The sequence below is a fragment of the Pteropus vampyrus genome, unplaced genomic scaffold (genome assembly GCF_000151845.1).
Source record: "Pteropus vampyrus isolate Shadow unplaced genomic scaffold, Pvam_2.0 Scaffold149, whole genome shotgun sequence".
NCBI classification, from domain to species: Eukaryota; Metazoa; Chordata; class Mammalia; order Chiroptera; family Pteropodidae; genus Pteropus; species Pteropus vampyrus.
In genome coordinates this window covers 1,965,422-1,980,591 of record NW_011888930.1, presented here as the reverse complement: position 1 = coordinate 1,980,591, position 15,170 = coordinate 1,965,422, and the positions used below count along the sequence as shown (strand labels likewise).

Genomic DNA, 15,170 nt, shown 5'->3' with positions numbered 1-15,170 from the left:
TGGGTATTTACTTTAAAGTAATGGAGAGTACGAATTTGTGCTATGATACGAAAGGAGAAGAAAGTTTTGGCAGAGCAAACAGCATGAGAAGTTTAAGGAAACCAGACTTGTTCTGTTATGGTGACACCCTATGGAGACAAATTATACAGGGCATTGAAAATCAAGCTAAAGAATATAGACATTATTTTAGACGGAAATAGAGAGTCTTTGATGATTTGGGGTATAATAATGATAAGATATCTTATAATAATAATAAGATAAGATAAGTAGGACTTCTAAAATGGTTCTGTGAGGAGCTCAGGGAACTCTTTCCCCAGTGAAATACCATTTAACTGATGAAAATAATAAATAATAACTTTTTTAAAACCCACTTATTTCTAGAAATTTTAAATAGGAAAATATTTATTTAAAGAAATTACTAGCTCTTAATAAGAACAGTGAAATCCTGTGGATCTTAGTTACAATCTACTTCCACCCCTTTCCTTTGATCAATGTAACAGAAGCTCTACTCTAGACAGCTGCAGCCAAGAAAATGGGGCTCACTCTTGCCCCGACTCCTTATCTAAGACTACAGTTTCATTCCAGAAAGGGCTGCTGCCATCTCTCTCATTCCCCACTCCTGGATTGTACAAGCTCTTCCAGGCAGGCATGGCTAAGAGGTCAAGGGTTTGCTTCCCCACCCAACCCCGACTCCTGGAGCAGGAACTCTACCCCAGATGTAGTAGACCAAGAAAACTAGGCTTTGATTGCTCCCGCCCCAATTCATTCATAGGGTAAAGGATCCAAGACAGAAGGGGCAAGCTGAAAGAAGCAGGGGCTACCTCCCCACCTGGGACTCTCCACTGGAAGAGCAGATGTTTTTGTGGAAGAAGGAAGCCTAAATCCCCGGTCCGAGCTCCAGTGTGGTGGAATAGAAGTTCTGCCCAAGGGGTGTGGGTTAGGTGGTCATAAGATCAGAGAGCTCTGAAGTTCTGTTTCTCTAAGTAAACAGACTTCATTTGGAAGAGAGTGTAGGGAAGTTTATGCCTGAAGGAGTTGTCACAAACAGTGGCGACTTTGGTGGCAAGCGGTTGAGAGAAAACTGGTAGCTCCATGATACTAGTAGCAATAAGCAAAATGGTGGACCGGCTGAAAGTTAAACAGAGAGAAACAGGCAAAGAGGTAGCTAAGAGTTGCCCTATTGGGCTCTAGGAAGTCTCAAAGGCTCGCAATACCCTTCTCCAACAAAGGGCTGGACATTAAGTAGATGAAACTGTGGAGCAATTTATGCCTGAGGGCATTGTCAGAAACAATAGAGCAATCAGTTAGCAGTTAGTGGAAGCAAACAGTTAGAGGTTATGTCGGGGATCCTCAAAACTGCCCTAAGTTCCACCACTCACCAGGACAACTCAGAGGACTGGGCATACAGCTGTACTCAGGGCTATGATTTATTGCAGTGAAAGGTGACAAAGTGAAACCAACAAAGACAAAAGGTGAATGAGGTGAGATGGAGAGGAAACCAGGTCAAGATTCCAAGAGTCCCTTCCCAGCGGAGTCACACAGGACGCATAATTTCTCCAGCCACATAACACATGTGAAAGGTCTTCTAGCAGGGAAGCTCATTAGAGACTCTGGTTTTTATTGGAGGCTGGTCACCTAGGCACTTGGCCTAGCATGTACAAAAATTCCAGAATCCCAAAAGGGAAAGAGGAGTTCAAAATAAACCACATTCTTTATGCAAACAGTTTAGGCACAGTAAGCCATTCTTATCAGTTCTAGCAATGGTGGAAGTTCCCAAATGTGAATTACATCACAATAAAGCTGTTAAAAAAATGATGCTGTCATCATATCTGAACTTCTGAAAGGTTAATGCAAAGTTAACGTAGGGGGGACTTGAGTGGAGAAAAACTAAACGCAGGAGAGAGTTAAGGGGTTTCTGCATCAGTCCAACCAAGAAGTACCAAGGAGCTGAAGGGCAGAGAAGAGTATCATCACTTGTTGAGCAATAAGCATGCACACATCGTGCCAGATGTGGCCCAAACCTTTATTCACACCTTCTTTCTCATGACTTCTCTTCGCATATCCTTTCCTGCAGCTAAACTCAATACCCTCCAACTAATACTAAGAATGGTAAAGATCATCATGAAAAATCTGCAGTTAATTTTCCTTTCCCATTTTCTATACACAGACTATACTTAATTATTCAACAAATTAAAAAAAAAAATCACCACGTATTAGACAAGATATAGTGGCATTCGAACTTGAGCTAGCACAGGAATATCCTGGAAGGATTTTTAATATATAGATCGCTGGGCCGCAACCTCAGAGATTCTGACTCGGTATTCTTACATTGCTTTGAAAATTAAATGACTTAATACTTACGAAGCACAGAAAACAGTATTTCATGGTAATTACTATGTGTGTTTGTTAAAGAAAATAGAATTTCTCAGTACAACGGCTGGCCGATTTGATCTGGAACCATCCCTAGAGTCCCAAAGTAACACTGACATGATAACTAGTCCAAAGTAACACTGACATGATAATGACAGATATCCCTGTACATGAATCAAAAATTTCACAGAGGTTATTACAGTTTGAAAAGGTTTTATATGGCGGTGATATAGTGTAGTCATGTTGGTAAACAGAATATAATGATTAAATTATGTTGGACCATCTCTATATCATAGAAGGATATAAAGAAAATACAGTTATGCTGGTCCTTCACGCCTAATGGAATAGGATGCCCAAGTCTCCCTCCTCTCAGGGAATAGGGAAGAGGAATTGTAGTCTTCCTCAGGCTTGAGACTCAAGGAGGCGTCTCTGAAAGTAGAAGTCCCAGGAGTCAGTTTAGCTAAGGGCTGAGAGAAATTCCCAAGTCCAATTAGCTAAAAAGCTGTGGGATAGGAGTTGAGAGTCACAGCCATAAACTCAAACGCCAAAAAATGTGAACCTAAGAATAACAAATCAACAGTTAACAGAATAGATCTGGGTCAACTGCCCGTAACTCTATTATTGTCTAACACTTGCTTTTTCATGCAAACCACAGCCATTGAACTAGGAGGCGGATTCGGTCATTTGTTCATTCAACAAACATTTAGACATAGATCGTAACCTGCGCTGAACACCACACTGTGTGTGAAATGAGATGTGGAGCCCTCAGACACACTGATATATTGTTAAAAGGTAAAAGAAACTTTGAGACTTAGGAGGTACCTTGGGGAATTCTAACATCATTGCTGTTGTTTTTAAAAGGAAGTGAAAGAGGATACGAATATTTCTTGCATGATGTCCCAGCAAGGAAATTCTTACACCTAGTTTAAAAAAAAAAAAAAAAAAAGGAAAATTAAATCAATTGTGGGAATAAAACTCTTTTGACCTGGTGACTTCTCTAAGCAGAAAGTCACTTCCCTTGATGGTAGTTGAGATGCCTTGTTTGTACTCACTTGATCCCTGGACTCTTTATCCTGCCCCCAACTCCCATTTGCCTGAAAATAGTTAAAAGGCAAAGCAGTAAATCAGGAAGTCTGCAAACACAGCAGGGTTCAGTTTACAGTACAGCAGGGTTAGGGCTCAAAACTGAAGTCTACTTTCATTTTCAAAGCTGAACATCTAATGCTGGATTATCATTAATGACAGACAGCATGGTGTCAAAGGGTTGTGTCAGGTTCCAGACCTTTTCATGCTTTAAATTCCTATGTTTAATCAAAGGTTAACCAAATCAGTGCTGGTAGCAAACTGCTGCTTCGAGGTACCGTGGGTGGCCTGCCTTTGCCACTGCATGAGCCACTGCTGATAAGAATACACTTAGAGTTCATATATACACACATTCCTAGAAGTTTACCACTTTACAAAAACTGTAACAACTGGCTCATAAGGAATTGGGGCTGGAGAGGCTATGCCATTTTATCTTTAACTGGAAACTAATTTGATTATTTGGATATATGCTAATTAATTTGTTAAATATTTTATTTATTTTGCTTGGTCAAATAAGCAGAAATGTGTCCAACACATTTTTTTTTTTTTTTTAATTCCTCGCTCCCTTTGCAGGCCTTACTTCAGCTGCTTCTCCAAGTTACTGATCATTTTAAGGAGCTTCTAGTTAAGCTCTTTGCTGAGCCTCCACAGAGCTTTGAAAGGAGAAAGTGTCTGTGGGTGAGTTTCAGCTGATGGCAGAGAAGAAATCTGGGCTGGTTTACTCCTTATAGTGTTCCTGCACGCCAGGAATTTAGGAGTTTGAATTATCTGAAGTGGCAGAAACAAAAGAAGATGAAATCCTTCCTACATACAAGGCTGGAAACTTTTGAATTTTTATAGGGAGGAGGCAGTGGTTCTCAAACTTCAGAGTGCATGAGAATCACCTGGCTGCTTGTTAGAACCGTAGGTCCCTAGTGTTGAACAGAGTACTATTTAATCCCCTCCCCCACTCATCTTGTGGAGGAAGAAGTAGCCAGGGAGGAGGGTGGAGCCAAGTGCCCAGGGCAAGAGCTGGTCTTCGAACTGGTCCGCAAGCTAGAGTGGAGTCCCAGTGTCCTCACTCTGCTGTGGGTAAGTACTCAGAGCTGAGTGCAACAAGATTCCTGCCCTCAACCTGGACGGGCACATAAACAGAGCATTCAGTTTATTGTGGCAATTATATTAGCAGGATAAACAAAGGACTGCAGGATTATAAGAGAGTAACTGCTGGCCACTGCCAAGGAACATTGAGGGTGGACTTGAAAAGCAGATGTTTACCAAAGTGAGCAAAGTGCAATCTAGACAAGATTGTAAGGCTAATACAAACGCAAGGATGTATTAAAAAGTTTGGGTGATTGGGAGACTGCAAACTGCATGTGTGTATAATACACGTGTGCTCGATGTCCGGGTTGGGTTGCAGACCAGGGCAAAGGCCAGACATGGTGGAGAAGTAAGTTAGGAATAGACAGTAAAGAGGCTTTGATGATACTCTAAGAAATCATCGCTGTGTTCTGTAGGTGAGTAGCTCTCCTCTTCAGCAAGCAGGATAGCCACCTGGATGGCTCTTTAAAAGATATTGCTGGGCTCTACCTAGTGAGTTTCTGATTAAGCAGGTCTGGAGTGGGGCAAAAGAACATCCATTTCCAACAAGTGCCCAGATGATGCTGACGTTGCTGGTCAGGGAATCACACTTCGCAAAAACACTGCTGTGTGTAATAGAAGCAGTTTTTAAAAAATAAATAACATGATAGCATTTAAAATGTGAAAAAATCCAAGGCGGGATGGAGAAATGAGGAGATGCTGGTTACAGAGAAATGAGGCCACATCATCCACTGACTACCATTTATCATGTGCAGCATTCTGTGATAAGAGCTAAATTTCCAGCTTTTATTTAACATACTTAAACTACACAATTGTCAAGTCTCAAGAATAAGGCTTTGATTTGGCTGGATGTTAGAATTGTAGCTAATAGCCTCACGAGGAGAGGTAGAGATTCAGGTTGATGTTCAGTGCAAGGACCAGCTGTTAGCTGCTGGTGCAGTGGAACATTCTGTGGGAGCGAAGGGAGTTTGGGCACAGCTGGCTCTTCATTAGCGTGGTGTGGGAAGGGGCACTCGACTCCCTTCACCTCTTCCAGACTTCATTAGTCCTCTAAATCAGGAACATTAGCAGCTTTGGTCGGACTTGCCTTCCAAATGTAAAGACCAGTCACTTAAAATTTGAACTCTTCATCCCAGCTTTCCAAGTTCTCCTTCATCTAGATAACTTTAGTTCCCACAACCTTTAAACAAACACCATTTATTCTTGAGAGCCTGGTTTTTTTTAGCAGAGCTCGGAGAAGCCATTTTAGTCCCATCTTCATGTCATCTCTCACACCAATAATGCCTTTCTCCTTCCCTGTCAAGACAAATCCTACACATCCTTCAAAGCCCCGCTCGGAATCCTCCTTATCCCTCCCTGTATTCTAGCCTGCACTGATCCTGCCAATTTTTAAATTCTGCAATTGACTTATAACTCACAATTTACTCCCTAACTATGCATATGGTTATGCATATGACTCTGCCGTTTCTTCATCGGTCGTCCTTTCTCAGCCAGACTGTGGAGTCCTCGAAGTCATCTTCGGTGCCACCCAGGAAATTAGCAAGTTGCTCTATGCAGAATAAGAGTTAGATCCTCAAGTGCCAATCCATAATATCAATCATAATGTCAATGACAGCAAGCATAATTCAAACCTGAATCGAACATATGTTTCTAGCAGCACTGTAAGATATTGTAGCAAATTACCTAAAGTTAAAGAAATGAAGTAACCTAAACGTAGTTGATGAACATTCCATTTGCCCATCCTCACTGTGCTTAGTCTTTGGTCTGTTTGTCTCCATTTTTGCAGGCACTTGTCTTCTCTTTGCTTTTAGATTTTTTCTTCTTCTTTTTGCTAATTTTAAGCTTATGAATTGCAAAGACCCTAGCCATAAGTAGAGACAGGATTAGTATAGATACAGAATCTCGAAACTCCAGACCTCGGGAAGCACCCTCCGTACTCCCACCTCAGCCTTCCTCTTCCTGCGTCTGGGACCAGCTCCAGCTTGGCTTGGCTCCTGGATTACGTGGCGCCCAGACCTCCCTCTCGCTGACAGACCCCTGCACCCTGCCAGCTTTAACAGCATCATTTTGCAGATCATTCCCAGATCTACCTTTCTAAGCCAACCTCACTACTCCTCCTGTCCAGACCTACACTTTAAGCTTTCAGATGTTTTTGCCCACATTTTTCAACAGCCTGCAAATCTATCATCATATGGACAAACACAATGCTTGCTATTTTCCCCAAGGCCAGGTTTCTATCTTATTTGTCTTCATTTGTAGTATGAGCTTCACGCCTCTGCAATTCTCACAGACAGCTGACGTGGGGATCATTGTGTTTCTGTTGGTTCATTTTTGTCTTCTATACTTTGTCCATAATATTTACAACACATTCATATTTACCATAGCAGGTGAAATCCATGCCCTGCTAATCACTTAGAGGTATGATAACAACGGCCTCCCTTTTCTTTTGTCCATTTAGTTTGGATTGGTTTTTCTGTTTGCACTACATGTTGTCAAAGATTTTATTGTGACTAATTCACACACACACACACACACACACACACACACACACACACCATTTCTCTACAGAATATTATCAGCTCTTAAATGAGTAGCTTCAAAGTTTGCCACGTGGGTATCTATCCCTACTTGTACTTTCTGTCTTCTTCCTTCTGGCTCCAGGAATCAAGGTAGACATTGGCTTACCTTCAGCCCTTTCATTCTTTTTAATTAGCTCTATACATTTTTTATGACATCCTGAAATCTGGTACAATCTTTTTCTTGAGTTAGAAACTATTTTAGGACTCCTTGTCTTCTTCCAAAGGTCAAGAATTGACTAAAGCCGCCCCCTTACAGCACCGGTCTTAAAAGGATTACGAAACAACTTTCCGTTAATAATCAACCTAGATTAACAATGCACATGTTTTGCTATACTTTTAGATTCTGTGTGGGGGAGGAAGGGTGAGGGGGATCATGGGCCAAACAATCTCAAAACTTGGAAGGAATGCTTTGAGATAATGGGAGAATGGATAGCGGCAAAATCGGTTTTTCCTCCCATTTCTTTTGTCTCTTAGCATCTATCGTGGTCTTTGACACACGATAAATCCTAAATAGTATTTTTAGAATGAATTAATTAACAAGAAAATAATGCACAGAAAGTGGTAGCACATGGAAGTGTTTTTACTGGTTCCAAAAAATGCAGTGTTCTCAGTTCAATATGCTATAGTTTGACTTCTGTGTTTTGAAAACAGCATTGTGGATTCAGCCAAAATGCAGCATGCAGACTACATTTTGAAAATCTTCTTAATTTATGTTTGTTTCTAGAGGAATGGAATTTCTAATTTATTTCCCAGAGTCTTGTTAAAAGGGTAGTATTGATTACAATGTTTTATTTATACTTTGGAATCTCTCTAAAGTTTAAACTCAACTTGAAAGCAGGGTCATGAATCCATTCTTGACTAAGTGTAACACAAAGTTGCTATAATCAGATAACTTTAGTATTCACAATAAAAATAAAACTAACATTGAAGTCATTTTAGGTAGACAGGTTGCAATGCCTCCCCTGAGTCCCCTTAAATAATTTCACATTCTAAAGCATCTGAAACTTTGATTGATGCATTGATAAATGCTTTTTTCTGTTTTAGATAATGAAGAAACCATTGACTAAAACTAAAGCCAAGTTTTGACTTTAAAATATATCCTCCAGCGAATGTCAAACTATATCAAAGCCTAATTCACACTGCAATGCATATCACAAATTTTGTACTGATCATAAATCCTAACTTTATGTTCAGATCTTATAATGACAACTCTACCTTCAAACGGTTGTATTGTTGGCAAGATCTCTCTGAAGACTGACTTCAGGGATTCCAAGGTTATCCTTGGTTCCAATTAATTTCATAAACCTGTGAATAAGAAGCTCTTATTTTCCAGGGTTTTAAGTGTCATGATAAGGCATGGATGATGTCAATAACCTGCTTTGTAGGTTTCCTGCCTTAGATGTCTGGATCTGATCACATCTCAGGTAATAATTTTACTTATAATTATTTAAGGTGAATCATTTGGAAACATGGATAGCCACAGTGACTCTGAAATAATATTTAAAGTTACTTAAAACTCAAACAAGCTCATTCAGTTCAATCTATTTTAATTAATATCAATCCCAGGATAACCAACCAAAGTTGTTGATTTTGAGCACGTCCTCATTTTTTCCATGTTGTTAATGTATAATTCTTTACCTCAAATGATTTTCTCATAAATTAACTTTAACTGATACTAAGCATAGAATTTAAACCAGATTGCAGTAATGAAAACACAAAATCATTCTCTGTCTGTTTTATGATTAGAAACTAGAGTTTCTCTCTCACTATCAATGCCATTATTCCTAATACGATGTTAACTGGTTCCACTAACCGCTCTTTCTCAACATATGCAGCTGACTCAGCCTTCCGCTTTTGGTCCATATATTTGATTCTCCTTGATTCCATGCCCTCTGACTTCAAGGCCTTTCCTCTTGCTTTTCTCAAAGCCCAAAATCTTTCCTGACAGTCTCAGCTCCAGAGTACCCTAACTTTATTTTAAATTGCCTGACCCTTTTTAGCTAGTTGTATTACTCTTTCTTTCATGCATCACTGGTCTGTCTCTCATTCTCAAAAAGGCAAAAACAATGTGCTTTTTCCTTGCTATTTCATCCATAGCCAACTACAGTACTAATATACAGTGGATGTTTCACGTATACTTGATGCATGAAGAGACGTCAATGCAGTTCGGGGAAACCTCTCAACAGAGTTGTCTTGTTCCCTCACAAACACTTCGTTAACCCTCCAAACCATTTGTTGAAAACAAACAGTAACATGAATCGTTATTATTAAATCCTCCACTCTCCCTTCTGATCACCATTTTCAATAGGAACTATCTGGAATTATATGGCCCAAGTGCAGGCACTTGGAGGAAAAAAAAGGGAGAATTTCAGGAAAATGACTTATTTTCAGGTTGATTCAAGATTAGTCTTAATCATAATTTATTATGTAATTCTGATATAAAGAGATTTTTAGTTTAGGCAGACCTTGAAGTAAGTTATTCTATTTATAAAATTATAAAAAGAAAGCATTGGGAAATTGTTCCTGCTTGCTGCTATGTGTTAGATTTTTCTAGCTAAGTCATTTCTGAAATTATATATGTAGAAGTCTACTCTTCGGGAAGCTCGATATTATTTTTTCTGAAACCAAAGGCTTCCTGCACCACACCTGTTAATCACTGAAATGAATGGCCAATTCAAAGAAGTAACACAACACTGTTAGTTGTCAAATACTGTTTGAGTTACCACAAATTCACTTATGATTCTCTTGGGAGCATCACTGCTGTGAAATCTATAGAATTAGAAACTGCCCCCAAATTTTGCTCAGTTAGAGAATGCAAACATTTCACTCAAATGGCACTTGTTTGTCAAATGAGCAAGGGCAGGGAAATTGATGGGGCCATTAATAATTCTTGAAAGAACCAGAGAGGAGTGGAGAACATTCAAAGACTTCATAATGAGGTGAGAAGCCAGGGAATGGATTTCCCCAAACTTTGAAAGGATTCAGATTCACAGACAGAGGAGCTGAGGAGCTGAGGAGCTGGTGAGAGGGGCAGGGCTTTCTCAATTAAAAACAGGTCTCTTCCTCTATTGCAATCCTGAGTTCCCATGTGGATTAAGGCAGTTGGAGCACTATTTTTTTTTTTTTTTAATTGTGAAGTTTTCTGCATAGGAAGATATAGACCATAATCACTTTGACAAATCTTTTGTCTTCCTGGATTTTATGAAAATTAATGCTTTTCCTCCTAAATACCGAAAAAGAACACCATGATAGTTCAAGTGGCCAAGGCTTTCATGGAAAGATTCAAGTACTCACTATTTAAGCTAACTATGCAAAGGAGCGGTCCTGAGTCTAAGGGTAATTACTCTGACTTAAATGAGGCAAAGTGGAATTTGGTTTTAAGCACCAGATATATGCCTGCATCAGAGTAACCAGTCAAAAAGTTCAACAAGAGTTAGAATAAATTCTTTAATAAAACTTTCGGGAAATCTAGTGGCATGATTAGTGTTAGAATAGAAAATATTTATATGTGTTCTGGAGTAGGATGAGCTATTTGATATCCACAAAGTCATACCAGTGAGATAGCAAAAAAATTTTTAATTAAAGTTTACTATTTGCAGAACACTGCTGTAGGTTCTGTGACAACTTGTACTTGGCCTCAAATTGCTGTTAGTAATTCGGTACAGTCATGAGAAAATGCTTCGTTGAAGACAAAGCGTAGAAAGAGATGTCATGTGAAAGTATGAAGATTGGAAAACCAATTCTCCATGCTGAGGTGGTGAAGAAAAATGATAATAATTAAACAGGCAGAGTTGCTTGCTTTGCTAATTGTAGAAACATTCTTACTCATTGAACTATGCTTTCCTGCTTTTGGATTGCCCCTAACGTCGTTTGTTATTGATTTAATGGGGAGCATAAGCAATCCTGAGAAATCCTTTTTTTCCATTACTTACCTAGTGTGTCACCTCTTAACTGTCATGATCCTCTCTCCCACAAAGGGTGATCGACATAAGAATCTATTCAGCACAGTGGCCATAATTTCTTTATTTTATCCACTATGAAAAGTTTAATCTACTTCTGGAAATCAGACAGAGCTGAGCATATCCAGGTAAAAGGTAAGGTTTGGTTAACAAAAGAAACTACCATAAGCAGCTCTGGTTGGATGACCCCAATTTGAACTAAGGAAATAACTTGGAAATACACTCAACTAGGACAGAAAAGACATGTCCTTCCTAGAGGCTTGCCAAAGCTTGTTTTAGGCCAATACATTTGATCTCGATTATCTCCCACAACTAGGACTGTGGCTTAATAAAATGGAGTCATTTTGTCCCCCGTTTCTGAAAATAAATATAAATCTTGGGTGCCATCTGGGCATGCAGCTGAAGGTCTTATCCACTCTATGGCCACCTGTGTGCAGAGCGGCACATTCTGTATGAGGATCCCTCATTTATGCCTCAGAGGTGCAGCCAAAGGCAGGAGACTGTTTCCCAGGCAGGATGGGTTATTCAAGGGACTTGTAAATGTTTTGTGGTTATTCAATTTCACAACCACTAGGTCTGAATTACAGGAAATTATATCTAAACCAGGACAGAAAATCTAGAGTAGAAGGAATCCAGATAGATTCCTGGATAAGGATAGTCACTCACATCTTCAAAGAGGGTTTTGTTTTGTTTTGTTTTGTTTTGTTTTGTTAGCTTACTAAAGAGCCAGTAGAATGGCCAGGCCTAGATCCATGGAACAGCGGGGTTCGCTCACTATCTCCGGCAGATTATGAACATTTCTATTATTTTACATAATGTCTTTTCTCAGATGACATGTATATCTGAGCATTAATTACATGTGTTGTGCTCTTTTTTTTTTTTTTTTTTTTTTCCTAGCTAGGTTTAAAGCATGAAATGATACGTTGTTCTCTGGCTATTTCTTTGCATTTCATAAAAGAAATGTCAAGCAACTAATTGGCTTAGCAATTATATCTAAGGTCTCCTGGGTCCAGTTTTATGGGACCTTAGATATACAAAAGACAAACTGGGAGTGAAGAGTGTAGGAGAGCACTGTCCTTAGAAGCCTGCCCGTGTGAGTTATTGGGTATATGTTAGCTCTCTTCTGCCGTTTAAATCCTCCCCTCTCTTGGGTTTCCTTTCCCCTACTTTGAACTTTGGGCAAAATTAAAGCCTTCAGGCTGTTCTACCTCTTACCAATCCCCAGAGAAATTGTCAAAGCTGTAGGTTTTGTCTGCCTAGAAGCCACCTCACTTGTCTGCCACAGTAGGTCACTCATCAAAACCTCCATGTTCTCAAGTCTTCTTTATAGAAGGGCAGTTTCTAAGCTTAGTTGGAGGAGGATTTTTCTCACCAGACATCTGGAGAGTCAAAAAGACTTTCAAAGAAGAGTACAAACCACTTCAAATGACCCAAGTTCTTCACAGCCTGTATATGATTACAAATAAAATCTCTTGGTAGCCAGTATCAGCTCCTAACCCGCACAAACAAGCTGAATTCCATTCAAAGCAATAAGAGCACACTCTATCCTTCCTCTTTTTGGAAAATAGGTTAGCACCTTTGCAGTAATGAAATCCTCAAAGAATTCTGATGAGCCAAGGAATGAGAGCATGGGGCTGGTCTCCATCAAACCATGGGCTTGTTAAATGTAGCTCTATTGGATTGCTTACAAGGCTTGTACAGTATCTCTCCAAAATGAGATGAGAATAGATTGATGTATAATTTCTGAGTGATTCTTTAGCCCTTCTCCCTTTTTATTATAATGGGGTTATGTTAATCTTCTTTGTCTTCAGGGATTTCATTTAGAGCTCAACAAAGTGGTGAAAATATCAACTGACACTTCTCCAGTTTCTGCTCTAACTCCTTTATCAGCCTTGTTGTATAATGTTTGGCTTGGTGCCTTGTCAATTATAACATCTAACACTTGCAGAGTCCCAGCCAAAGTTGTTAGCATGGTCTTACTCTCCATTTGATATTCAGAGCAACTTAATCCCCACTTTAGGCAAATCTCACTCCTCCCTGTCCACCATGGATTTTGGATAGGGGAAGAATTATTGTTCTGCAACTTTCCTACATCCTTAAGTTCCGTTGCTCTCATTTCAAAATCATGCTTTTTTCCTCTTCTAAAAATAGTTTTTGCTGTTTACTGTTTGTTGTATATAAAAGAAACCTGATTGATTAACTGAAAGTTTAATAAAAAATTCATCTTTTACCATAAAGCACAAGCTTTTGCAAAGTATAAAAATATTTATTGTCCTTGAACTGTAGGTTTGAGGAAATGCAACTTAAAACAATAATTATATATAATTTGGGCTTATCAAGTAGAAAGGAGGACAAATTATTGATGAAAATATAATTGGTATGCCCTTTCTAAGAAAAAGCAGAAAATGTGATCAAAAGTTTTTAAATGCACATATATTTGAAGCAATTTTGCCTTAAAATTTTTATCCTGAGATTATTATTAAAATCATGGACACTGAGAATGATGTACAAGGAGGCTTTGCTGAAATATTACTTATAATCAAATGTCCTACAATAGGAGATTAAGTAAACAAATTATCATCATGGAATAAAATATTATATGGGCATTAAAAATCATGATTTAATGAAAATTCTTACACTTTTAAGTAAAAATTGAGCAGATTACAAAACTTTACATATGGAATAAATCTATCTAATCAAACATTTATACTACAATGAAAATTTTTGTATCTCCGAAGAGGAAGTTATTTTGTTTTACAAGTCTCCAGTTTTGGCATTTTCACACTTCTTTCTTACACTAGAATTATAACAAATAATTTCTCTATTTTAAAATATACAGAACAATTATATAAGCATTTGTAAACATAGATTGTAAGTACAAAAGAGCCAATCATTTGCAGGTTGCAAGTTTTAAAAACAAGTCCATCACCTCAGACTTCAAAAGCAAAGCTAAATAATTAGCCAAGTCTTCAGGCATTAAAATGGCCTAAAGGCACACAGAGAGAAGTTGCTCTAGGTTAATGCCATTGCTCTGTTTATAACATATGCAAGAAGGCAAGTCCCAGCCCCCTTCCAACTGAACTAACATATTAACATATAAACAGCAGACCCTCAATAAAGATTTCTTAATTTCTGTAATTATTTAGTGAGCCTCTACTATATTCCTAATTCTGCATTAACTCATATAGAAAAGAAGGTATAAGAATTGTAGCATTCTAAATTCAAGAAGTAAAATTTTAAAGAATAAAGAGCAGCACAAATGAAAACATTAGTAATAACCCAAACATACTTGAGGAGATGAGAAAATCATGGAAATCAGAAGCATGAAAAAATCAGAGAAATGGTCCAAAAAGGTTATTGTAAAAGCTGAGTTTCATTGGTTGGATTTGAGGAAATCAGAGAATGCAAACTCAACCAACTACAAGGCCAGGCCAGCAAGGTAAATGTACAAACTAGGCCACTGTAAAGGTATAATTGATATAAGGTATAAGGGAAACAATGGCAAAATGGAGAGGGAACAGTCACTGCTTTGCCCAAAAGGTTGTTGTCAAATGATCATTGAAGACCTCGTGTTGTCACACTGGAAGTTTTTCAATTCCAGTTATCTGACTATAGATATGGCCAAAATGGTGATGTAATTGATTCTGTTTACACAGTCCTAGCCCCTCGATTAGGAAGGCAGACCCCTAGGAGATATAGACACATGATTTATTATAGGAATTTGACCTTATGCAGTTGTCAGAGCTGGTTACATAGTCTATTTGAAGCTGCTGTTTATTGTTTCTGTGTCTGATGTGGGAATCTGAAGTCCAGAAGACAGGTGGTTAAGAAGGGAGGATGGATATGAGGGGAAAGCAAGGAAAAACTGAAGCCCGTAAGGTCGAACCAAAACCAACAAGGGAGAACTAGAACCTGCAGTGCTTTCTCAAGGTTCCCAAGCTTCCAGCTTCAGTCATGGAGGTCTGCTGAGGAAGAAACTGTAGACTGAGTTGCTGCCCCTAATGAGCAGATCCAGCCTACAAGCCATAATGTGTGTGAGCTACAGCAGTGTCTTGGACTGTCTCCTCTGACCTCCAAACACTAAAAGTAAGATGGATAC

General features: G+C 38.8%; 1 long non-coding RNA gene across 1 annotated transcript in view; it reads left to right on the top strand.

Moving 5' to 3' along the window:
* Positions 1 to 4,026: 4,026 nt before the first annotated feature.
* LOC111745221 overlaps positions 4,027 to 15,170 on the top strand; it is a 50,908-nt gene continuing 39,764 nt past the window's right edge. The window contains exon 1 of the long non-coding RNA XR_002782559.1: positions 4,027 to 4,131. This is a non-coding gene — a long non-coding RNA (uncharacterized LOC111745221). The remainder of the gene's footprint in view (positions 4,132 to 15,170) is intronic.